Source organism: Lithobates pipiens, unplaced genomic scaffold (genome assembly GCF_037356315.1).
Source record: "Lithobates pipiens isolate NorthernLeopardFrog02 unplaced genomic scaffold, aLitPip1_a1.2 Scaffold_16, whole genome shotgun sequence".
NCBI lineage: Eukaryota > Metazoa > Chordata > Amphibia > Anura > Ranidae > Lithobates > Lithobates pipiens.
This window is the reverse complement of record NW_027507748.1, coordinates 395,347,276-395,373,887: the sequence shown is the minus strand read 5'-3', so window position 1 is coordinate 395,373,887 and position 26,612 is coordinate 395,347,276. Positions and strand designations below refer to the sequence as shown.

Sequence of the window (26,612 nt, the reverse complement as noted above, 5' to 3'; positions counted from 1 at the left end):
TGCGAGGATGGGGAGAGGAGAATGAAGAGGACGACATTATCCTGGATGATGAGCAGGAGCCAGGCCACCACACCGCTTCCACTTTAGTGCAAATGGGGGCCTTCATGCTCCAGTGTTTTAATAGGGACCCCCGTATAAAAAGCATGAGGGTCAAGGACCAGTACTGGGTGGCAACGTACTTAGACCCCCGGTACAAACACAAAATGGCGGAAATGTTACCGCCGTCGCAGAGGGCTGTCAGAATGCAGCACTTCCAGGCCTTGCTTCGAGAAATGCTGCATTCTGCTTTTGCGTGCGCTGGCAGAGGAGCAATTCCCACTCCCAGAGAAGGATTTGCGGGTACCAATCCAACAGCGCCTGCAAGAAGAGGCCGGTTTGAAGATGTGTTGGTGACTTCGGATATGAGGTCATTCTTTCAGCCGACCCATCGACAGGTGTCATCCGGATCCAGCATCAGGGAACGCCTAGACCGTCAGGTGTCCGACTACATTGGGTTAACGGCCGATGTGGACGCTCTGAGGAGTGATGAACCCCTAGACTACTGGGTGGGCAGGCTTGACCTCTGGCCAGAGCTTGCCCAATTTGCAATCGAACTGTTGGCTTGCCCCTCATCCAGTGTCCTGTCCGAAAGGACGTTCAGCGCAGCAGGGGGGATTGTGACCGATAAGCGTACTCGCCTAGCTCACCACAGTGTTAACTACCTCACATTTCTAAAAATGAATGAGGCATGGATCTCGGAGGAATTCAACACATGTGACCAGTAGACCATGTATATGTCTATAAACTATTTTTTTAATCAAGCACACAGACCTTCTTAATTCATTTGGCTCACTTCCTTGACCCAAAAAAGCACACCGTACTATATGCCCCTACCCTCCTCTTTGAAGAGGTTGAGCGGTGTCATATTTCTACTGGGGCTGCTTATGATATCCCTGTGCTGTGCTGACTTCCTCCTGGGGGTTCTTATTATGAAGGGATCACACTATCCCTGTGCTGTGCTGACTTCCTCCTGGGGGTTCTTATTATGAGGGGATCACACCATCCCTGTGCTGTGCTGACTTCCTCCTGGGGCTGCTTACGGTGCTGCTGTCAGTGCTGTATGTCACGGTGCTGCTGTCAGCGCTGTATGTCACGGTGCTGCTGTCAGCGCTGTATGTCACGGTGCTGCTGTCAGCGCTGTATGTCACGGTGCTGCTGTCAGCGCTGTATGTCACGGTGCTGCTGTCAGCGCTGTATGTCACGGTGCTGCTGTCAGCGCTGTATGTCACGGTGCTGCTGTCAGCGCTGTATGTCACGGTGCTGCTGTCAGCGCTGTATGTCACGGTGCTGCTGTCAGCGCTGTATGTCACGGTGCTGCTGTCAGCGCTGTATGTCACGGTGCTGCTGTCAGTGCTCTGTATTACGGTGCTGCTGTCAGATGCCTCTATCACGGTGCATGTGTCATTCCGGTATGTCACGCTGCTGGTGATCATCTCCTGCACCCTCTTCTTTGCCTACCCTGGTCCCTGACCTTCCCTCTCCTCCATTGCCTTCATTAGCTCCATAGTCCTGAATTGTTAGAACAATTTCCCAAATAAAATAAAAATGCTTGTAGTTATCGATCCCAAATTCACCTCATACATGTATTATGTCATTGTCCAGATGGTGGGACTACGTTTTACCCCCTAATAATTACCACGTGGCCGCAAATTCGACATGAAGGTTTGCAAAGTTCGCCTCCCATTGAAGTCAATGGGGCCCGCGGCGAACGGTCGGTTTCGCGAACGTTTGGGTCCGTTCGCATTTCGCGTTCGCGAAACGTCCCGTCGGAAGTTCGTCCATCACTAATCATTTCCGCATAAGCAGAGGAAAATTTAAAGGCAAATCAGCAGGACCATATTTTCTTGGATATTTCAGGTTTATTTCTAAGGGTGTAAGTGTCATTTTCCATATAATATTTATGGTCTACTTCCAGTAGCCACTGGCGTAGGGTTAGAATAATTGGTTGTTTCCAAAGCCTAGGAATAAGCGTCTTTGCTGTGTTCAAAAGATGATTCGTTATTGATTTTTTATAGGCTCCCACTGGTTTCCCTATACATTTGAACAATATCACCCATGGGTCATTGGGAACTTCAGAACCCTGGATCTCTTTGATCCAATATAGTATGGTCAACCAATATGAGCGAAAGCATGGACACAACCACCACATATGCGCGTGGGTTGTCTTCTCTGAACATCCTCATTAACAGAGTGCTGAATTGGATGGAAAGACTTTATGTAGCACCACTAAGGGGTAGTGCCAACTCGTAAGCAATTTATAAATTACCTTCATAGTTTTGGAGGACATTGAAGAGTTGTGGGTTAATTGGGGAATCATTGATCATTGAGTTTCTGAGAGGATTTTGTAGGTCTTGTTCCCATTTGGATAAAAAGGAAGGCCACTCTTTGAGGTTAGTGACGATAGTGAAAAATGGTAATTACAAACCTGTGCTGTGGAAATATGAAAAATTATGAAAAAAATTATGAAAAATTGGAAAATATATATCCTAGGGCTGCGGCTGAAGTGAAAGGTAAGTACCCCAAAATGGTGATGTAAAAAATTAAAATCAGCACTGCACCTACTATTATACAAATATGTGCCAACAATCTTCATATAATAGTATACATGTAACCAATCGAAAGTGGTGTGCAAGCAAAATACTACTATAACCAAATAAAGTGCTAAGTGCCAAACTATAACATAGGGCAATCAATATAATTCGTAATCAAATATACATATAAAGTATGTGCACTAGTTTTGCCCCTCCCTCTGGGCGTCATCAGGCTTCTGATGACATCCAGAGGGAGGGGGGAAACTAGTCAAGCTAGAGAGCATCTGTGAAGACTGTTTGGGATGTATGTTCTTTAAAATATTTTACATAAAATGTAAATATAATTAAAAGTTTCATTTTTTTAAGGTAGTATAAAAAAAAGGTGAACCTTTCTTTATATTAATTTCAAAGTTATTCTCACGCTACCATTTGATGAAATATGTGAATCTAGTGAGGGGGGAAGGGGAGAGGGGAGGGGGGATTTAGAGGGGAGAGGTAATAAGAGGAAAGGGAGGAAAAGGAGAGGATAAGGGGTCCCTGATGAAGTCACGTGGTTGTGACGTCACGCGTAGGGACGGGATAGGCGTTCTAAACAGATACAGGCAATACGAGCTCGGTGCTCATCGGAGATAGGCACTGCTGGTTTGTTTTTATGTGAGTACCTTTTTTACTAATAAACGCATTTGTGGATCTAAAACATACTACACAATGTGGCACTCCTCCTTCCTTTGAGCTGTTCCTGCTGCTGCTTAGAAACAAAGATGGGATATAGCCCACCCTGAGGGTCCAGGTTTATTCATTACCAAGGACCAGGAGAAGAAAAAGAAGGGAATAGATAGTTTACTTATATGCAGTTACCTCTTTACTGCAAGGTAAGGGGCCATTGCTTACTGGTGTGGTGTGGCACGAAGAGGATAAGGACACGGTTGCACAAGTGGAATATTTGGCACGTTAAACAATTTTGCACTTGAAAGCACTTGCACTTTTATAGGTTGTTTTGCACATGCGGAAATTTGGTTCATATGAGGATTAGTGGCAGATATATGTATTGATCCTGCATCCTGGAAATTTTTTCCCAAATACAAACTATAAGCATCACTGGATTACCATAACAATTGGTGGATATATATGGACTAAATATTACTTTGCACGATTGTTTGATTTATATATATATATATATATATATATATATATATATATATATATATATATATATACTCTGTAGCGGGGTTTTTTTTTCACATACTTTACACATGAGATATATGTAGCAATATCTAGCACTATATCAGAAGGAGACTTGCACATCTTATATTCCTGTTTATGATATTATTACATTGGCTTTGTTTTGCACGGAGCACTTTAATATCACCAGATAGATATAAGGATTATTGCCTATACTTTCTTTATATTAGCTTCATATTATTTTAGTTTTTTGTTATTCCCTGTACAGTAGGCAGAGGGAAAAGCAGCACTATGGACTAAGTGACAAAAGGCTTCCCTTGTGCCTCTGGTTCCATCAACCCTGCATATGGTAAAAGGGCATACAACACACAAAGTGGCATTAGTGTGGAAGGTCCAGGTTGCTGATGGCTGTTCCAGGGAGTAGTCAAGAGTCTAAGAGGAGTCACAGAGAGGCACAACAGCTGGAAGACTGTAAAACCCTAGATACTACATAGAATGAGGCAGGATAGGACCAGTATGGAAGACCTGGAAGGTAGCAGTTTCAGGGCCAAAGGCCAAGGCAAGGTCATACACAGTGGAGTCATAAGATATGAATGAGAGAGATGTTGTCTGAAGCCAGGCTGAGGTCATACACAGGTGAATGATAGAATGTGGATAAGAGAGACATTGTCTGGAGTCAGGCCAATGTCATACATAGGTGAATAGTATAGCTGGCGATGATGAACTCAGGAATCAAGCCAAGGTTATACACGATTGATCAATATAAACAAGGTTCTTCAATGAACCAAGGTCATAGTTAGGAGTCAGGCAAAGGGATGTCAAGAGGCAATCTGAGTTACTAATGCATAGTTAGAGTAAATGCAGGATCAGGATAGACAGCAACAAAGATCACGGACATCCACACAATGTGTCACAGAGCACCCATGCATGGTACTGGCAAAAGTTCCCAACCTGGTTGCTGGTACATGTTCACCTCTACTCTGGTTAGCATCCTGACAGCTACACTGCACAGTTCACTGTAATCTGTGTTCATAAGTTCATAGCCAACCAATCAAGTAGTTAAGACTCTGTCACATACATTTTCAGAGCTCTCTGGGTAGCTGCACCATTATGAACACAGATTTTATTGAACTACGGCAGCATCGACCTGTTGCCCACAGCTGTTCAGGCTGTATGAGTCCTCACATTGCAGCCACTGGCAGATCTCAGTTATCACAGTTGGCCAGCAGTTCAGAGCCAAGGGAGGCTCCTTCTTGACACCGAGGGAGACTCCTTCTCAGCTCTGATGTGTCAAATGACATAGCTGAGGAGAGGACTTTTCCTTCCTTAATCTGAACTTTCACAGTATTTGAGGTCTAGAAGAATGAGACCAGTTAGTAGTCCAGGTATGCTTATTTTCTACTCTGCTTATAGTAATTTATTAAGAAATTACAATAGATTTCCATCAGCCATTCCATCCAATGTTACTGATGTTATTGCTAATGTATGTGTTAGAACAGAGTGTAAGTCTGCGAAAAGAGAGGAAGCGTTAAGTGTTAAATGGTAAACGTTGCTACAAGTTGGGTGCTTCAGCATATATTGGCTTTTCAAAATCCTTCAAAAACTTGAGACTTTGCTGTAATAACCCTTTTGATTACAATTGATTGTATTGATATATTAATTTGTGAACAAACAAGCATGCAGCTTTTCATGCTAGCCTATCTCTCAAATATGAATTGGATCATTCTTGCCCTCTCCCCTAATGCCTACACATCATGGTATGCAGTCAGGTTGTTGCTGAGTCCACTGATGGGGCAAGATCATCCAGTGCACAGGGCAAAGATGTTAAATTTCCCCCACCCCCAAGCTCAGCTTTGCGACTGAGAATAAACACAGTTTCTCTTCCCCTTCTCGGGTCAGAATGCTCCCTCCAGCAGTTGTTGGGTCCCTGGTCCTTCTGGCAGGAATGATGCTGCAGTCACTCCCGTCAGTGAGGCTAGAATTGTAAAAGACCTGGGGTAACAATGGGGTGGTCAAAGTGTTAACAGTAAAAGAGGCTTAAGGGGAGTGGTTAAACAAACCCGAGCCTCCTTATACCCATAAAATATGCTTTGATTGCTGCACCACAACTAAGAATTTCACATACACATACAAACCTCAGCACAATAATAATAAAAAAAAAACTCTTCAATAACATATGATTTTGGAAACACTGAAAATAGATAAAGAGCTGACACTTTTCCTGAGCGTACCTTGTAGAAGAACTTCAATAAAATAATAACTGTTGACATGATAAACACTTTGGTAACAAATCTATATTGTACAATATAGTGTATATAGTGCAGGAGTCTATAAGGTAGAGCGCAGGGATCAGGAGTGGACAATGCACAAAGTGAAAGAGTCAGGAGTACACAACTCAGAGTGCTACAGTCAGTGTTGGGTTTAGGAATACAAAACACAGAGTGCAGGGGTTTGGGGGGGTATAATGCAAAGAGTTCAAGGGTCAGCAGTATGTAACCTTCAGAGTATTGCACTCAGTACAGTGTCAGATTTATGAGTATATGACACAAAGAGACCAAATACATGCCCCTTCCTCCCCCCACTTTGTTGTTTCATGAAAGGTCATTAAAAAAAGGACTTTACTGTCCTGAAAACAAATGCCTGTAAAATAAGATTATCTCTGGTTGCAGCAGTCACAATGTGTAGCAGGATTTTTAGTCTGTGAAAGCTTGAGTGGACTTGAGGGAGAGAGATGTATACTATCGTAATGTGTGGGAGCAATGTATACTATGGGGGTGAAAGGGGAGAGGTATGCCCTGGGGGAGGGAGATAACATAGATGTTTACAGGGGTAAGAAGAAGTTATGTGCGGATTGGCTGCTGTGGAGGCAGACTGGAGCAGATTGGCTGGTGTGGAAGCAGGCTGGAGCAGGTCGGCTAGTGTGAAAGCAGGCTGGAGCAGGTTGGCTGGTGTGGAAGCAAGCTGGAGCACATCGGCTGGTGTGGAAGCGGGCTGGAGCACATCGGCTGGTATGGAAGCAGGCTGGAGCACATCGGCTGGTGTAGAGGCAGGCTGAGATAATGGCAGGATTGTATGGGTTGGAAAAAACCTCTGTTTCTTCTTTGGTTTAGCCACCAAAGTTCTGTAAGTGACTGCAGGGCTGTAAGTCAGGGGTGTCACGGATACGCACACCCACAGTGACTAGCTAACCACGGCATGCGTTCCGTGACTGGGGTATATGAGGAACTAAAGGAATAAGGGGGAACTTATACTGAGCATGTAAGACTGACTGTGGTACTTTCACAGCCCACACTACCTTTGGCCACCACTAGAGGGAGACTCCACTTCAATCCAGCTAGCTGACCACACACAGGCAGATACGAATCTTACATACAATCTGGTGCACTCTAAGGGTTGGGGAGCAGTCTAGCAATTAGCACAAACTTCTATGGTTCCTCCAGCTATCCTGCAAGCTTGAACCCAGGTGTTATTCACTCTTCCCACTGTCCCTACACACACACACCAGACACACAATAAACGATTGCCTGCCACCACCCAACAGTTTGTTCGCAGACTGGTCTGCTGAGGCACCACACACACAGCTCTCCATCTGGCAGATCTGCTAGCTTACAATCTGCATGCAATCTGCCAGCAAGCAGTGCAATTACATACCGATTGGCGCGTAACTTAGACCGAGTACTTAGGCACTAAAATACACCAACCTCTCCAGAGATATGAATCCTAGCTTAATACACAGAAGTCACTTATTCATTTTATCATTTAATATCCCGAAAGTGGGCAGTACATAAAAGATATACAAAAAAAAAGGAGTTACCAAAAAAGATACAAAAAATACAGAAAGACACACAATTGGCAATTTGCTATGAAAATAAAAAGTGATAAAAACAGAAATTATCTTTACTGAAGTCTATCCCTTAGTAGAAGCATACTGCAACAGGTGGGAACTCCCCAGTTTCAAACTGGCTTTGTTGAAGAATGATGTCCATATTTCAGGCTACCCAATTTATTGAAATATGGATGTGGGCTGGACTTTAGCCCTTGGACGATCAACGCTGGCGGGTGTTCCTGTTTTGAAATGACCAGAATCTAATTGGTCCAGAACGGTGTTGATTGCTGGTTCATGGATAGGATTTATGATATCAGCGCATCAGTCCAATCGCGACAGTACCAATCACTGCCTGCCTGTCGCAATCAGGTGCCATATAAAGATTTTGTGTGGCTCTCTAGGATTCCACATATGCTAAAAATACAGAGTTACGTGTACACGTAACCCATTATGTGTATGATCAAAAGGAATTATTTTCATCTCTCTGCCACAATTTTTTTATCTTTTATGAGAGATAAACTCGGTTCCTTAGATCTGTTGATATTAATCAAAGTTTGCAGACCAGCCAGGGCCTTGCGAATGCCCCCTGCAGATCCCTGTAGCCAAGATGACTAGGAGTTTTCTTTGAGGCCTCAGGAAGATGGCAATCTATGTTTACACTTTTATTGGCATCTAGGTGTCAATTTTTCTTTTATTACTTTTATTGGCATCTAGGTGTCACTAAGATCCTAGAAACTGACTCTGTCCTTTTCAAATGCTAATGAAAGAACATATGTGCATGACTGATATTGAATACTATATTTTTAATAAACCAGAATTAAACTACATCTACAATTACACTACTTCTACAGATCACATCACATCGTGTTAAGGCAAAACTATTCTATGCTTACATTTTCATTACAAGGGGTACAGCTGATTTAAGAGAAGGCCTGGAATATGGTAAGAAAGAAGGAGCAGTGGCTAGGGGAAATTCCTGTGGGATCGTTGCAAGCAGCAGAGAAGAGACAGATGGATAAAAGGCAGGATAGTTGCAGCCAGTGGAAACAAGGTACTGATATTTAGTTAATAGCAGGGTATATTATTGTTATTATTATACAGGATATATATATAGCGCCAACAGTTTACGCAGCACTTTACAATATAAAAGGGATACAATGCAGTTATAATACAATAACATCTGAATATGAGAGAGTGAGGGACGGCGAGTTAGTGAAAATGACCATGGCACAGCCTGAAGAGCTAGTAGGAGTGGTGACTGTCCTAATTGCCTTGATTTTACATTCATCTATTCATAAGGTGTAAGAAGGTCATCTGACTCTGTATTACAGAGGGGGTGCTTTATTAACCACTTTCAGACCGGACCAATTTGCTGGTCAAAGACCAGACCACTTTTTGTGATTCGGCACTGCATCGTTTTAACTGACAATTGCGCGGTCGTGCGACGTGGCTCCCAAACCAAATTGACGTCCTTTTTTTCCCACAAATAGAGCTTTCTTTTGGTGGTATTTGATCACCCCTGCGGTTTTTATTTTTTGCGCTATAAACAAAAATAAAGCGACAATTTTGAAAAAAACGCATTATTTTTTACTTTTTATTATAATAAATATCCCCCAAAAATATATAAAAAAACATTTTTTTCCCTCAGTTTAGGCCGATACATATTCTTCTACATATTTTTGGTAAAAAAATCGCAATAAGCCCAAAAATATATAAAAAAACATTTTTTTCCCTCAGTTTAGGCCGATACATATTCTTCTACATATTTTTGGTAAAAAAATCGCAATAAGCGATTATTGATTGGTTTGCGCAAAAGTTATAGCGTTTACAAAATAGGGATAGTTTTAAAGCATTTTTATTAATAATTTTTTATTATTTTTTTTTACTAGTAATGGCGGCGATCAGTGATTTTTATTGTGACTGCGACATTGTGGGGGACCCATCGGACATTTTTGACACATTTTTGGGACCATTGTCATTTATACAGTAATCACTGCTATATAAATGCAGTGATTCCTGTGTAAATGACACTGGCAGTGAAGGGGTTAACCAGTGGGTGGCAGTGTAGAGGTTAAGTGTTCCTAGGGGTGTGTTACTAACTGTGGGGGGGTTGGGCTTTCATTTAGTGAACACTGATCTCTGCTCCAATCACATGGAGCAGAGATCAGCGTCACTAGTTGCTAGGCAGAATGGAGAAATGCTGTTTACAACGGCATTTCTTCATTTGGCCGCTCCGTGAGACGATCGCGGGTATGTCCGCGGCGATCGAGTCCGCGGGTCCCGCGACCGGACTCACGGGGGTCCCGACCAGCGCGGGCGGGGCAGGGCGGCAAATTTAAAGGGACGTACATGTACGCCCATTTGCCTGCCCGTGCCATTCTGTTGACGTACATCGGCGTGCGCTGGTCGGCAAGTGGTTAAGTAGTCCTAGTGAACCAGGATTTCATATAATGTTCCCTTTCATTACAAGTTTTCATTCAGTTCAGACGTTACAAACTGATGAAGTGAAAAATGTACCCCCGTGGTACCAGTTGGGGTGGTATGATTTACTTTGACTGGATAGAGGTTGTAAATATGTTGACTCCTTCAGCAGTGTATGATATTGTGCGAAACTACACAGCGGATTATGACAAAGCATTTATTTTTAACAAAATCCACCATGTGCAGAATCATTTTTGCAGTGTTCACACACTGCAAGAAGTGTATATAGAGCTGTTTGATCAGATTGATGAGAACCTTAAACTGTCACTACAGATGGAGCCTAAGTCCATGGCCCCTGGACTCACAATACAGGGCATATGTGTAACTAAGCCAAAGATTCCAGAAGCTATCCGCAGAAACTTTGAACTAATGGAAGGGGAGAAAACCAAGCTATTGATTGCTGCACAGAGGCAGAAAGTGGTAGAGAAGGAAGTAGAGATGGAAAGGAAAAAAGATGTGATAGAGAAAGAAAAAGTTGTACAAGTGGCAAAAATTCACGATCTACAAAAAGTAATGGAGAAGGAAACTGAGAAACACATTTCTCAGATTGAAGATTCAGCATACCTTGCCAGGGAAAAAGCCAGATGCTGACTATTACACTGCAGAGAAGTTTGCAGAGGCCAACAGGTTGAAACTGACACCACATTATCTGGAGCTCACAAAGTGACATGTTCCTGGGACTGTCGTGAACATCCTATTTTTTTTATTTACTGTTGTCTTACTGTAAATAGAAAGCGTATCCAGGCTATGAGCTGCTCTGAATTTTCAGAAATCCTTTTTGGTGCTCATTTTCCACAATACTGACTCTAGTATTAGATTCTGAAGACTGGTTGAAAAGACTTGTTTTGTATGCGTGCTTAAATTCCTTTTAGAAGGACTCTGTAGAGATAAAAAAAAAAAATGGCACACCCTGCAAAAGAAAACCATACTTATCTTTACAATCTTGCCAAACAAACCCACTGTCAGAATCTTCAGCATCCGAGAAACCTGGAAGTTCTTTTGTTCTACCCTCCAGCCACACTGGTAGCAGCTGTCGGATGGAACCACAGGCATCCAGCACACCTGGAAATGTGTTACAGATTCCGAAAGTCTGCGGCCGGCTTTGCTTGTGGGTGGACAGGTAAGTATAAATAGCCATTTGCACAGTGGACTTTTATTTTTTATTTTTATTCAGCAACAGAGGCACTTTAAGGACTGCTATACACCAAAATTGAGAGCACTTCATCTGAGTTAGTGTTGATGCAGGACAGACATTTTATTGAACATTTAGGTGCTGACAGTACACAAATATGCAGACACAGCTCTACCAAAAGCATGCTGTCGGCACAGTTACCAGCAGCTAACCGAAAGCTCCCGATAATGTCATCACCGTGACAGCCAATCACAGCTGTAACATGACCACAAACCCCGCCTCCTGCCATCTGAAACATCTTAAAGGGCCAGGACAAAATGGTTAAAATCTACTTTTGTTGTGTTTTTACAGTCTCTGGTTCTAAGGAGTTCTCAGAATGTTGTAAAGCACATTGGTGCTTGTGTGCAAGGTCTGAACAAAAATGGACATTAAATGTTTAACCAATATCAGCTATTTCTCATTATTTGAAGAATTTAATTAGGCTGTTAGCAAGTAAAAATTTATAATTTAGGGAGGATAAACTTGTCAATGTCTATATTGTTTAATCAAGATTATTAGAACTGATATGCCTGAGATTGCTTAGCAGGTGGAAGGAAATGCTAAAGCTACTGAATATGTTTTAATTAACTATATCTTTTTGTATAATTTTTTAGGAATCATAACAGATTCATTAAAACCAAAAATAACAAGTTGTACCAGCGCTCAACCTCCCCCTTGCTGTGCTTGAGGGTCCGCTGCAATCCCAGTCGTAGCCCCCCCCAGAAAAACCAGGGTAAGTGGATGATGTATATGTATATCTTTAGGGGATTGCGCCTCCCACTCACTATTTATACTACCCCCTTCTCAATAGAATATGCTTAATAATACTTATATTCACGAAATAATCATTGTGCCCCCATATTATCCAAAATATATAATTGCGTCCTTATTGTGCGATATTTTAATTCGATTGCTCCAACTGTGCCGTCTTAATCACCGATCATCTTCTAATCAAAAGTCCACTTGTGTCAACTAAAATAACCAAAACTGTGCCACCGTCACCAAGCAGAATGGCCACTCACCAGATGTCCCCAATCAGTAAGCCTTCGATTCATTCAACGGATAACCAATCCACAACGCATTCCTCCCGTTAGCAATTCCTCAACATCCATATATTCATACAAAATTAAATGGAACCAATATAGTGTAAAATCGTTTTAACTTTAATGGAAAAATCAATAAAAAACGTATTGCACTCACATTTCAATGTGTCTATTGGCCGACACCAAGCCTTTCCAGCAATGAGAAAACCGCTCTAAAATCGGGCAAGCCACTGATGTTCCGCAGGTGGTGTTAATCTCCCTCCACTGGACCGACCTGTTCCTGGCTTGTATTCAAAGACCGTATGTCTCCCACAACTCCTACGCGTTTCGCATTTGAGCGTCGTCAGGAAGCTGTGGGAGCCTTCCCAAACCCCCCTTTTATAATGCCCCCAATTACCTGTTACTATGCCACCGGAAGTGACGTTGCCGCCATCTTGATCCCGGAAGTGCATACCCGACCTTTCCCTATTTACAAACTAGCCCCTTCCCTATAATCAATAATACCTCTACCTTTAAAATATTATTTGTAATTAGGCCAATATCAGGCATTGTATCCTTCTTTAGTTGGTTCCCCAACCTTATGATTCAGTTTGGGATCTCATCCTCGTTTGTACCCGAGGTAGGTTCCGCCATCTTGTTATAGGGCAATAATGCCCTTACTAGTGTGGTTCCATATAATTGATTTAATTAACCCCCCACCGCTACAGATATATGATTCCTAACATACTCAGTGGCCTATTTCCTAATCCCCTTACTCTAAATACATTTCTACATCGCCCTTCTCATCTTTTTCTTTCTGAATAGACCGGACTATATCCATAAAGCTACTTCCTGTCTAACCAGAAGTGCGTCACCAGATGTTTACCCCGGAAGTTCGGGACCGGAAGTTGGGCACCGGAAGTCCTCCGCCGCCATTTTAAGGGTGGTTTTGACATTACAGCTAGTAACTCCCACAACACCAATCCCAGCTTTACCATTAGGCCCCACTCTTATGTAAATTACAGTTTGTTTATCCTTCCTGTCTAGTACATCTATATTCCAATGACCAAACAAGTATATTAGTGCTAATTATATTATTATTATTTGTTATTGCCTCAGTAGGTACCCTAAACTTCACTTCACTATGCGACTATTTCTTTTCATGTAACAATGGCTGCTTGTTGATTTATTTAGATTCTTCTTGTTCATTAAACTATTTAAAGGGGTCATGTCTGAGTTCCAAAAATACAGTTCTTATCAACTTTGTTAGTATTTGCTTTTCCCATTGCTGGAAATGCTTTCACAAATATACCATCATATAAAATACCCCTAAAATACACATATACATACACATGTGAAAAAAATATATATATACATATATATAAAATAAATAATTAAAAAATAAAACATATACACATATATATATATATATATATATATATATATATATATACATACACACACACACACATATATATATATATATATATATATATATACATACACACATACACACATACATGTATATATATAAAATAAAAAAACTGTATAAAACGATCAAAAATCCTCAATAAAACAATTCAAGTCTATTTCTACATTTTAATCCTAAAGGTTTTAAAGTGCTTAATCTATGTATCCAAAACGTTTCGTTCTTGGATACTTCGCGCCTCATATTACAATTCCTCCAATCTTGATCTATTCTGTCTATTGCAAAGAATATTAAACATCCCGGATCACGATTATGTGCTTCTCTGAAGTGTCTTGATACGCTATGGTGTTTATAGCCTTTTTTAATGTTTCTTATATGTTCACCTATGCGCGTGGACAGTTTCCTAGTGGTCCTGCCCATATACTGTAGGCCACAACTGCACTCCATCACATACGTAACATACCTACTCTTGCATGTGATTAATTTGTTTATTTAAAATTTTAATTTATTGGCATGGGATTGGAATTCGACAATTTTACGTTCCTTATTGCTCGTTATTCTACATGATTTACATTTCTTGCATCGAAAAAACCCTTTCTGTTCAAAAAACTGTGTCGTTTTTGGGGGGGGATCAGGGACATTTTTCACGATGTAGTCTCTTAATCTTTTTGCCCTCCTGTAAATAAACGTGGGGTTTTTTGGTAGTATATTACCTAATTGCGGATCACTACAGATGATCGGCCAATACTTCTTAACCACCTCTTCCATATCCTTGTATTGTTTGTTGAATCCTAAAATGAATGGTACCCCTTTCTTATTTTCCATTTTATTTTCTCTTCTCTTCCCAAGGAGGCTTTCCCTATTGGTGTCACCCACCTTTTCCCTTAATATTTCAAGTTCCGCTCGGTTGTAACCCTTGTTGGTAAACCTATCTATTAATTTCTCTGTTTGCATGTAATAGTCTGAGAGTAGATTACAGTTTCTTCTAATTCTGATAAACTGTCCTTTGGGGATGGCCTTTTTCCAGTGTGGGTGGTGGCAGCTGCTGTAGGGAATATAACCGTTTCTGTCTGTCTCCTTGAAGTGTTATCTAGTGTACAGCTGGTTGTCATGTTTAAATATTTCCAAATCTAGGAAACTTACATTGGTTGGGTTCATGTTCATCGTGAATTTGATGTCATAGTTGTTATTTCTAATGTGCTGTACAAATTCCTCCAATTCATCTTGGTTTCCCTCCCGAACACTTCCTCTGCTTCCCACTTGTTCAAGAAGATGTTGGCCACACTGGGAGCATATTTATTCCCCATCCCAACACCTTTATTCTGTTGGTAAAATTTATGATTGAACCAGAAATAATTATTCCCCATTGCCATCCTTAGTGCCTCCAATATAAAATGTCTCTGTTTTAACTTTAGATCTGACTGGTGTTTCATTGCCCAAGCTACCGCAGCAAGGGCATCTGCTTGTTTAATATTTGTATACAGTGATTCCACGTCCACTGTTACTAATAGCGTGGAATTACTGGCACCAATCCCTTCCAACAATCTAATGACATCTTTACTGTCTTTTATGAACACTTCACCCCTACTGGCCAGTGGTTGCAAAAAAGAATCTAAATATTCCCCCACCCTGGAGTATACAGACCCAATCACACTTATAATGGGTCTTCCCGGCGGTTTAGTTTTATTTTTGTGAACTTTGGGTACCTGGTATATCACTGGTACTCGTGGTGCCTCAGGTAACAAATACCTGGCTTCCTTCTTGGTCAGGATTTTTTCTGCTATGCCTCCATTCAGGAAATTCCTTAATTTTGTTTTTAATTCCTTCACAGGGTTCTTTCTTAATGGTTTGTAGGTGGTTGTATCTTTGTATTTCCCTGCATCCAATTTCCCTGCATCCAATTCGCATGTGCAGGAATGTGTGCATGGCTCTCAATGAGGCCGGTTCACATAGCTCCAGGACAGCTGTGGAGCGAATTGCACAGGAGTCCTGTGCGTCTTCTGGTCCATTTCAGGTCCAATTTCAGCCAAAAATTTGGACCGAAAACGCACCTAAAACAATGAAAAGAGACGCGCCAAATCCCTGCTGTGAGACGCTCTGCAGGGCAGTGTGAACCCAGCCTCAATGTTTGCTGATGTTTAGAGCACCTAGCTGCAGTATCTCAAGAGCATTAGCTCTATTTGTCAATCCTTTTCAAAAATAATTCATCCTATTCACCTATCATTTAAAAAAAAGATTCACTGTATTGCCTTATATTTTTAAAGTGAATTTGCCCAGCAACATTATAGAGAGATTCCAGTTAAAAACAAGATGTTCTCATCATTTAATTTCATACAAGATCCACCCACCAGAATACAACATAATAGAGAGATTCAAATTACAAAAAAGATTTTGTAATCACATTTAAAATCAAACAAGAATCACCCATCAGCCACCCCATTACATGTAACACGCAAGAATCTTTTTTGAAAATGATAGCCAAGGGGCTCTGCTTAGAGCTCCGCATTGACCAGGACCCGACGGCCTCTTATACTGAGTCAAACTGGACTGATACTTTAACAACCAGTGCCTAGTTTATCCCCAGAGTAAGTGGGCATACTTTGGAGTCATGTACGGAGGAAGAAAGTCAGAATTTAAATGAGCAAAGCTTCAAGAAGCGCTGACAAAGGTAGCATCTAAATTGGTGGCAGCGTCTTCTTACCTCACCTCACAGCCTGATTCACAGAAACATTCCAGGTCTTCCTCCTCAGCACAGCACGGAGAGTCTGATTATGATTCAGGTATGAATCAGGTATGACCCCCTCTTACCTTACAAAACTCTTCTATTGGCCCTAACCTGCTTTCCCAATTTGAAAGGGTCCTCCATAAAGCACTACAGAACACCTTAGACATAATTACAGGCAAATTGACATGCAATATTCGTGAAGTGGGCCGACGCACCTCAATTCTAGAACAAAGGGTAGACGAATTAGAATATCATTACCTCAACACATACAGAAGAATTGGAATCCCTTAATGAAGATGATACTAACCTTCAAACCTGCCTTGAAGACTTTGAGAATAGGGCCAGAAGATCTAATCTGCAAATCGGTGGTATACCTGAAGAAATAGCAGCTCTACAATCGACAATTACAGCACTCTTTCAAGAACTTGCTCCATCAATCTTGATCAAACGTCTAGAAATGAACAGAATACACAGAGCCCTAACTTAGAGATATAATAATGAAAATGCACTTTTTTTGCACTAAAGAACAACTGATGGAGGCTACAAGACAGACAAGGACATAGATATCAAATCTTCCAAGAGCTATGTCAATTTACACCTATTAAGCATATAGCATTTAATTTTTCCTTAGATAACGCTATACTGTAACTATATTCAGAATTATCTATACATTATAATAACCTATAGAAATTAAAATTAAATTACATTAAAATCTATTCTGCACTTTTAGTTAAATAATACCTATTATAAATGTTAATAGGCTGTCGTATTCCCGGAGACAGTCCACTGAACCTCCATTTTTTCCTCGAGTGCCTAACATAGATTTGGGCGCTCTTTGGAACACATACAGTGCCTTGCGAAAGTATTCGGCCCCCTTGAACTTTTCAACCTTTTGCCACATTTCAGGCTTCAAACATAAAGATATAAAATTTTAATTTTTTGTGAAGAATCATCAACACAATTACACAATTGTAAAGTGGAACGAAATCTATTGGATAATTTTAACTTTTTTTAGCAAATAAAAAACTGAAAAGTGGTGCGTGCAAAATTATTCGGCCCCTTTACTTTCAGTGCAGCAAACTCACTCCAGAAGTTCAGCGAGGTTCTCTGAATGATCCAATGTTGTCCTAAATGACTGATGGTGATAAATAGAATCTACCTGTGTGTAATCAAGTCTCTGTATAAATGCACCCGCTCTGTGATAGTCTCAGGGTTCTGTTGAAAGCGCAGAGAGCATCATGAAGACCAAGGAACACACCAGGCAGGTCCGTAATACTGTTGTGGAGAAGTTTAAAGCTGGATTTGGATACAAAAAGATTTCCCAAGCTTTAAACATCCCAAGGAGCACTGTGCAAGCGATCATTTTGAAATGGAAGGAGTATCAGACCACTGCAAATCTACCAAGACCTGGCCGTCCCTCTAAACTTTCAGCTCAGACAAGGAGAAGACTGATCAGAGATGCAGCCAAGAGGCCCATGATCACTCTGGGTGAACTGCAGAGAACTACAGCTGAGGTGGGAGAGTCTGTCCATAGGACAACAATCAGTCGTACACTGCACAAATCTGGCCTTTATGGAAGAGTGGCAAGAAGAAAGCCATATCTCAAAGATATCTATAAAAAGTCTCGTCTAAAGTTTGCCACAAGCCACCTGGGAGACACACCAAACATGTGGAAGAAGGTGCTCTGGTCAGATGAAACCAAAATCGAACTTTTTTCCCACAATGCAAAACGATATGTTTGGCGTAAAAGCAACACAGCTCATCACCCTCAACACACCATCCCCACTGTCAAACATGGTGGTGGCAGCATCATGGTTTGGGCCTGCTTTTCTTCAGCAGGGACAGGGAAGATGGTTAAAATTGAGGGGGAAGATGGATGCAGCCAAATACAGGACCATTCTGGATGAAAACCTGTTGGAGTCTGCAAAAGACCTGAAACTGGGACGGATATTTATCTTCTAACAAGACAATGATCCCAAACATACAGCAAAATCTACAAAGGAATGGTTCACAAATAAACGTATCCAGGTGTTAGAATGGCCAAGTCAAAGTCCAGACCTGAATCCAATCGAGAATCTGTGGAAAGAGCTGAAAACTGCTGTTCACAAACACTCTCCATCCAACCTCACTGAGCTCGAGCTGTTTTGCAAGGAAGAATGGGCAAGAATTTCAGTCTCTCGATGTGCAAAACTGATATAGACATACCCCAAGCGACTTGCAGCTGTAATCGCAGCAAAAGGTGGCTCTACAAAGTATTAACGCAAGGGGGCCGAATAATTTTGCACGCCCCACTTTTCATTTTTTTATTAGTTAAAAAAGTTTCAAAAATCCAATAGATTTCGTTCCACTTCACAATTGTGTCCCACTTGTTGGTGATTCTTCACAAAAAATAAAAATTTTATATCTTTATGTTTGAAGCCTGAAATGTGGCAAAAGGTTAAAAAGTTCAAGGGGGCCGAACACTTTCGCAAGGCACTGTATATCCCCCTTCTGAACAAAATTAAACAGCATTTTGGAAGGATACAATATAAAGGCCTCTCATGGATAGGGAGAATAAATGTAGTTAAGATGTTCATCCTACCAATATTTACATATACATGTCAAATCATCCCAATATTACTACCCAAAGCATATTTAAACAAACTGAAAACCATGATTATAAGATTTATCTGGAAACAAAAAGCGGCGAGGGTGGCCTTTCAATACTGACTAGGAGCAAAGAGAGAGGAGGTCTAGCAGTACCAGACTTTAAAAGGTATTATGAGGCGATAGTGGTGTCACGAGTTGCAGACTGGATCCACGGTGACGGGGGGAAAGACTGGGTGGAATTAGAAATTAAGTTAAGCAAAAAGAAAATAGGTGAGCTAATATGGATATAGAGAATTAGGCCCTAATACAAGTATCTTAACAAAAAATTCACTTCGGGTTTGGGATATAATAAATAAGAGACATAAATGGGAGCACAACTCACCACTAATTCCGTTACTGGACACTAATTTTTTTTTTACCAGGGCAAGAGGAATACATATATTTTAGTAGGTGCGCTAAGAAAGGTGATATTAGACTTCAGGATGTCATGGAGGGAAATAGACTATGCACATACAAGGAAATTATAAGTAAGTGGGGTCACAAGACACTAGATAAATGGAGATATTCACAATTATTTTATTTCGCCCAGTTGTTACCACAGCCATTATGGAGTAAGGAGCAATTGAGACCCTTGGAAAAGTTACTAGAGAACCGCCAATGTTTGGAAAAAACAACCTCAAAAATATACAAAATCTTAACTGATGCAGCGGATCTTAATTATCCTGGCTATATAGAGAAATGGGAAAGAGAAATCGGGCCCCTAAGGAGCGATTATCAGAGGGACAGGATAATGAGACAAACGTATTCGGTTGCCATAGACTCACAAACAGGAGAGATGTCATCCAACTTTTAACGAGGTGGTATATAAACCCACAGAAAGGACATAAAATTAGTATAGAGACCCCCCCAACTTGTTGGAGAGGTTGCTCGGTATTGGGAACCTTTGCACATATGTGGTGGGAGTGCCCCTTGATACAGACATTTTGGGGGGAAAAAATAGAAGCTATTTATGATATAACAGGAGAAAGGATCAAGAGAGACCCTTGGACGTGGCTTTTTCATGACTCTGAAAAAGGGGGGAGAGAGTATAATCACTCTCTCACCCCTTGTTTATGGAACTCAGCCAAGGGACTGATACCGCTAAGATGGAAAAAACAGGAACCTCCCTTAACCCCCCTGACGGTCTTCCCGAGTCAGGCTTGGGGTGGAATTTTTATACCAAAAGCGGTAACCCCGAGCCAAACTCGGGACTGCATCGCTGGATCCAGGAGAAGGTTTACTTACCTTCTCCCTCGGATCCCGCGTTGTCTCCCCGCTGTACGAGCGAGCCATGTCTCGCTCGATCTATCACATCGCCGATCTCCGTGCCCTGTGAGCGTTGCGACGCACGGGGACGGAGATCGGCGCCAAATTCAAAACGTGAAACACACACATTACATACAGTATAATGTAATCTTACAGATTACATTGCTGTATGTAATTATTTCACATCCCCTTTGTCCCTAGTGGTCTGCCCAGTGTCCTGCATGCAGTTTTATATTATAAAAACTGTTCTTTATGCCTGGAAACTGGAGATTGTCCATAGCAACCAAAACTGTCCCTTTACATCAAAAATTATTTCAGACCAGCTAGAAAACAGCGATAATAAATTGTAATCACTCGCAGAATTTAGCGATAGCGATTTGTGGGGAGATCCGTCATCAAATATTGAAAAATAATGACAGTGACAATTCTGTAACTGAGCAAATTTTAGTGTTTTTGATTTGATTACATTATTGAATAATTTTTATTATTGTTATATTATTATTTGGTACAATTATTTATAATTATTTATTATATTATAATTTATGATTTCATTTTTCAAACTTTATTATACCCGGGATGTCTGCAAGACTCTGGTTTGGACAGATTTAAGAGAGTTATTCCTAAGAATTACAGGACTACAATATAAAACTCCAAATTTTCATGCAAAATAATGGTACCGCTTTTAGCACCTAAAATCCGAAATAATCATAGCGCCAGGAAGGTTAATGAAGGAGTGGGTAGAAAGACTAGACAGGATAAGGTATATCGAAGAGTCAATATACAAATCAGAGGGTCCAATAGGGAAGTACCATAATAAGTGGGGGCAATGGTTGCAATTTGAAAAAACTGAAAGGTACATGAAGCTGCTGGAATGTTAGTAAGAAATATTATTGGAAGGATCGACTGAGAGCGAGAGGATAGGGAGGGGGAGGGAGGGTAAGGGGGGGGCAGGGGGTATGTATTGTAGAAAGTATGATGTATTTATTGTATTTTTTGCAAATGGGTACAATACTGGAAAACATGAAAAATAAAGAATATATAAAAAACAAAATCTCTACCAGACCCTTATCCGAGCAAGCAGCACGGCAGGTCAGGAAAGGGGGGATGAGCAAGCGCCCTTCCCCTGAACCATACCAGGTCACATATCCTCAACACGGGGGGATGAGTGCATTGGAAACATGGGCCTCATCCCCAAAATCCTGGCCAGTGGTCTTGGGGGGTCTGCGAGCGGGGGGCTTATTGGAATCTGGAAGCCTCCCTTAACAAGGAGGCCCCCAGAGCCCACCCCCAATGTGAATGAGTATGGGGGTACATAGTCCCCCTATCCAGTCACCAAAAAAAGTGTCAAAAAGTAATAATAACACAGAAACAGTTTTTTGTTACTTTTTTTACTTAGCTGTCAGCTGGGAAGCCCATTGACAGCTAATGACTCATTGGTTGTTAAGGACAGCTGGTTTCCTGACCCCCGCTCCTTAACAACCAGCTTATACTGTGCCCTGATTGGGCAAAGCTTTGCCCAAGCAAGGCACAAAATGCACTGTGCAGCATGCTTGTTTCCTGAATGGGGCAAAAAGCCCATGTTCAGCCAGAACTGATGCTCGGGCTGAACTGTTCGCCCAATTGTACACACAAGTAGGGTAGATGTCTCCTTATAGAGCTCCAATGGATAAGGCACAGTAAAGGTGTCTGCAAAGAGTGTGGACAAATTCCCGCTCATCAGTCTGAACAATACCAAACTCAAGGGATGATGTGGAGATCCTGCAGCAGCTCCCTGCTATCATTAGGGACAATGTTTCACTGCACTCTCCTCGAGGCCGCACTCAGCAAGATCTGCAAGGCAGGTTCTGATAGTGATCCCTGTCTATCACCGAGCTGGCCAGACACTGCTGAACCACAGATGTGTCTGTACTCACCAGAAGCTCTTTCTTCCCTTGCTGCCTAGGTCACAGCTCTGACTCCGTCTGCCTGACCGTCCAGATCGCTGCCTCCAGGTGATCTCCTCAGGCTATTTATCTCCTCTCCCAGCATTCAGTAATCTCCCTCCAGTCAGCTGGAACTTGTAGTCTACAATGGTCTGGCTCCAATGGAAACGGGGCTTTCTGGACTACATGTCCCAAGTTCTCTTGCTATCCTGTAGCTAATCCTTACTTGCTCTGCATTCAGGATGTGGTAAATGTGACGAACGCGGGTATCAGATCCCTGCCCTCCTCACTAACTGGCTAACCACACACCACACTGTCACTTACGTAACAATTCCACACTCAGCTGCACCCAGCACAAAGATTTTACAGCTTGCGAGACCACAATCTAGGTGCGGGCAGCCTGAGAGCATTTGTCACTGGGCTAATTACACAATTAACCCTTTAATTGCCACCACCCCCATTTTTAAAAGACAGAGCCGGGGGGCTCGTAATTTTAGCAATACCAATTATAATTTTGGAATAAGCGCCTGCAACACACACTGCCACCACAGACAGGTCTGCTCAGTAGCCTTACTCTACCACAGCAGTGCCCCTTTAAGAGACAGGTTTGTTTATAGTTTGCATCAAAAGCTTTAAAGACAAGGTTAACACTTTTCAACATAAGGGTTTATTATGAAAAGGTCAAGGTTGGTGCAAATAAAACATTTACAGAAAAATGATGTTTCAAAAAATAAAGACAATATACAGCCACAAAGAAATAAGGTAGAATTGGGAAGGAAGAATACTTGCAGGTAATGTCCGAGGGTTGATCAGAGTTCGATCGATGAGTAAAGGTAATCGGTTCTCAAACTTGGCAGATGTTCCTGCTTGGATGGTAAAAGGAGAACTGACCATTGCCTTGGCCTCTCCTTATTTCTGTCAAATCAAAGGGGGTGTTAACAGCGACCAGTGACCAATCGTATTGTCATCTTGTTTAGGGGTTGGTTGCTGGGAGGTGTCTACACTCATGACCGTGTCCTGGGTACACTTTGTGATACATATTCATATCTCTGCCTCTCTACTGTTTATAGACTGCAAATATCCATTTTAGTTATCAGCGTGATATTTGCTTCAAAACAAGTACACACATGACACGTTTCCAATTTTCAGGGTTACCTAGGAGGAGTAAGGGGTCCCAGTGGCTTCCCACATGACCAGACATAGGGGTGTCTGGACTTGAAATGTTACAAATTATCTGAGGAAACTAAATATGTCCATATTATTGCTGTGCTATTATTACTTTGGAAGTTATGAAACATGCTGAAGTTTCAGAACTATACTAAACTGTCTGCACTCTATGTTGTCTGAGGTATTTACGACAGGTATCTGTTGGTTCTCTGAATGGAGAGGGTGACAGTTTTACGACAGGCCTGAACATCCTGCCAGGCAACATGCCAGGCCTTGTTTACTGACCTAGCCTGGTTCTGCTTCCTCTGCTGAGGTAACCTTTCTTTCCTTTTGAAATTATAAAAGCTTTGGATTCCTAAGACAAGGGAGGGGGGAGGAGGGAGTTCAGATTCTTCTGTAATGTTACAAGGTTAGCCAAGCTGTCATGGCTGAGTTCCAAACAACATGGCAACTAGTTATAACATTTCCTGTCCCGGACGTGATATCGTTACAGTAAACAGAACCACTAGAGAAAACTTGTGGCGATTAATGCAAGTGTCCCCTGTCACGGCAGGTAATTTAGCCAGCTCCTGGCTACACTAACAGTTTTTCCTTTCTAATGTTCATTGACACCATAAAATCTTCTCCTCCCACTAACCACCAACATTGTGGCTATTTCCCCATAAGGACAACCAATTCTTTCACAGCTGGCCTTAAGGATCCAAACAGCTTCTTAGACAAGTAATATTGTACACAGTGGAGAGGTTCTGAATTTGGGAGTACTATGCTGATTATTTCTGAACCCGCTTTTTGTAAACCATCCAGTTTGTTTTCATCCAATGCAGTACTGTCTATGGTGAATATACCTATGTAATGCTTCTGATCACAGAGGGTGTTCTACCGCTGTTTTAAAGGTTTGGTATGTGTTTAGCATGTGAAGGCTGAAAGGTTTAGCATGATTTACTGTGCTTCTTGAAAACCTCCCCACAGGTGCCCCTACTGCTTTATGTATATGTAATCTATATGTAATGTTTGTTCTTTTGAGAAGCTGCTTTTGTTATAGATTTTCAGCATATGGGGGCCCCCCATTATTTTTGCCCAGGACCCCATTTTGTCTAAAACTGGACCTGGGGGAGGGGTATCTAAAAAGGAAAAATGCACTAAAAGGCACAACCCTTTAAAATATTGATGCTAACACCAAGAGTTTTAATTATAATATTTAAGCTTTCCTTATACCATAAAAACAATGTTCAGCTGCAGTATATCCATTAACTTGAAATGACACCTCATTCTTTCATATAAAAATGAATGATTTAATGGAATGCAGTCTTTATAGTTAAAATGTACATTTATATGCATCCTGTAGCAGCTCAAGAGTTTTATTCTGCAGAGCACAATAGCACCACTGTTTTTCATAAAGCTCCTCCACAGTTTACAGCCCTGCACTCTCAGCTGAAATAATCTTGTTTCATGAATTTGCACAACAGACTAGAAGTGATTTACCTTGAATAACCTCTGTATATGATCATAACATCAACAGAAAAACAGCTGGCACAGCATTTATATAGCAGTAAAATTACTGAATCCTATTAAAAGGTACTTACAAAGTGATGGCTGAAGTGTCTTATTCTGACGCCAGAATGTACAACTCATTTAATTTCATTTTTATGACACTAGTGTTATACTACAAATTTTTGACCCATGGTTGATGTGATAATTATAGTATTTTTAAAAGTGCATTTATCATGTACAATGACTGCTGCAGTGATTACAGTTATCATAGTCCTACCCGACTCTAAACGTGTATGATACTCTGTTTCTAAGTGAACTTTCTCACTACTAGGTGTTATTTACTTCTTTTCTGACATACATTTGTAGAAAATGTATAGCTGCACATGAGTAAGGTTTAACCTAACTGCTCTGGGTTTGGTTTAAACAATGTTTAACAAAGTTCAAAGGAGTTCAGATACCAAACTTGAGCCCCATTGAAATCAAGGAGAGTCAAATTTGCAGAAGCAAATGTGTCAATTTTCTGGGCTAATTAGGCAAAGAGCTGTTAAAAGAATAGAAAAAAAGAAGAAGGCACCTTTCAAGTGGAAGTAAACCCATTGAGTTAGCAGTTTAACACAACAATTACATTTCCGGTATATGCCAGTAATGGAACTTACAGTATATTGGTTGTGCTCTCAACCAAACAGTTAAACCATCCAATGGCTGGTGTCATAACTGATCACATTTTCAGCATCAGCAGTTGAAGATTAAACAGAGGCCAATATGGCAGCTTCCTTGCCTGAAAATAACAGGAGGGTTTACTTTCACTGTAAGTGCAGCGTCAGATATCCAGGAAGGGCAGCCATGCTGCCGGGACCAGCGTGGAACGCAGGTACCCAGATGTGATTTCAAAAGGGGCGGTGATGTATTTCAGAGCATGCGCGATGGCTCCTTCTTCATGACCGGCTCATGCTCCAAAATGTGTCACTGCCCATTTTGATGTAACATCCGGGTACCTGCATTCCACGTGTGGCTGCCCTTCCTGGATGTCTAAAACACAGCTCCCCACTGCTGGATGATCGGGACTTGCACAGTAACGGCTATATCCTCTGGGAAATCTCCTGCTGGAGATCCTATATGTCTTGATGAGCCTGTGTACATTTTACTTCTAGTAAATGTTTTTATTAATCATTTACGCAATAACAGTCTTGTTTTGCTGCACTTAGAAGATCCTTAATGGGATAGTGGGAATGTATATATACATATACTGGGACTTTAAATGAGGTGAACAAAGGGTGGGGGATGCCCCTCCATCCTTAATCTGGATACAATAAATAAAGTATGGGACTTTGAGTGAGGCAGGTTGTAACACAATTTAGAAGTATATCCATGTATTAACAAGGGTAAAAAGGATGCATAGCAATGTTCATGAAGGGTAAATGTTCAAAGCATACAAATCAAGATAAGTATCAAGTAAACTAAACTTGAAAAATAGTACATAAATAAGACCATAGTATAAAACACTAGTACCATAACATCAGAGCAATTATACAGAATACAATAATGTGATGAAATGAAACCATGTTGTACAGAAATAAAGTGTCAGTAAGACCAATTAAAAAAATTGAGAATTGCATACTTTGAAGCTTGATGCATTTAGTCGATAATCCAACTCATCAGAAGCTGATGCTCGGGTGTGTTCAACTCAATGCCTGCAAATGCAAATTTTTTGTCTTCAGCTTCTGCACAGAGT

General features: G+C 41.3%; 1 pseudogene; it reads left to right on the top strand.

Moving 5' to 3' along the window:
• Positions 1 to 8,796: 8,796 nt before the first annotated feature.
• Positions 8,797 to 10,726, top strand: LOC143984164 (erlin-1 pseudogene; annotated as a pseudogene).
• The last annotated feature ends 15,886 nt before the right edge of the window (positions 10,727 to 26,612 follow it).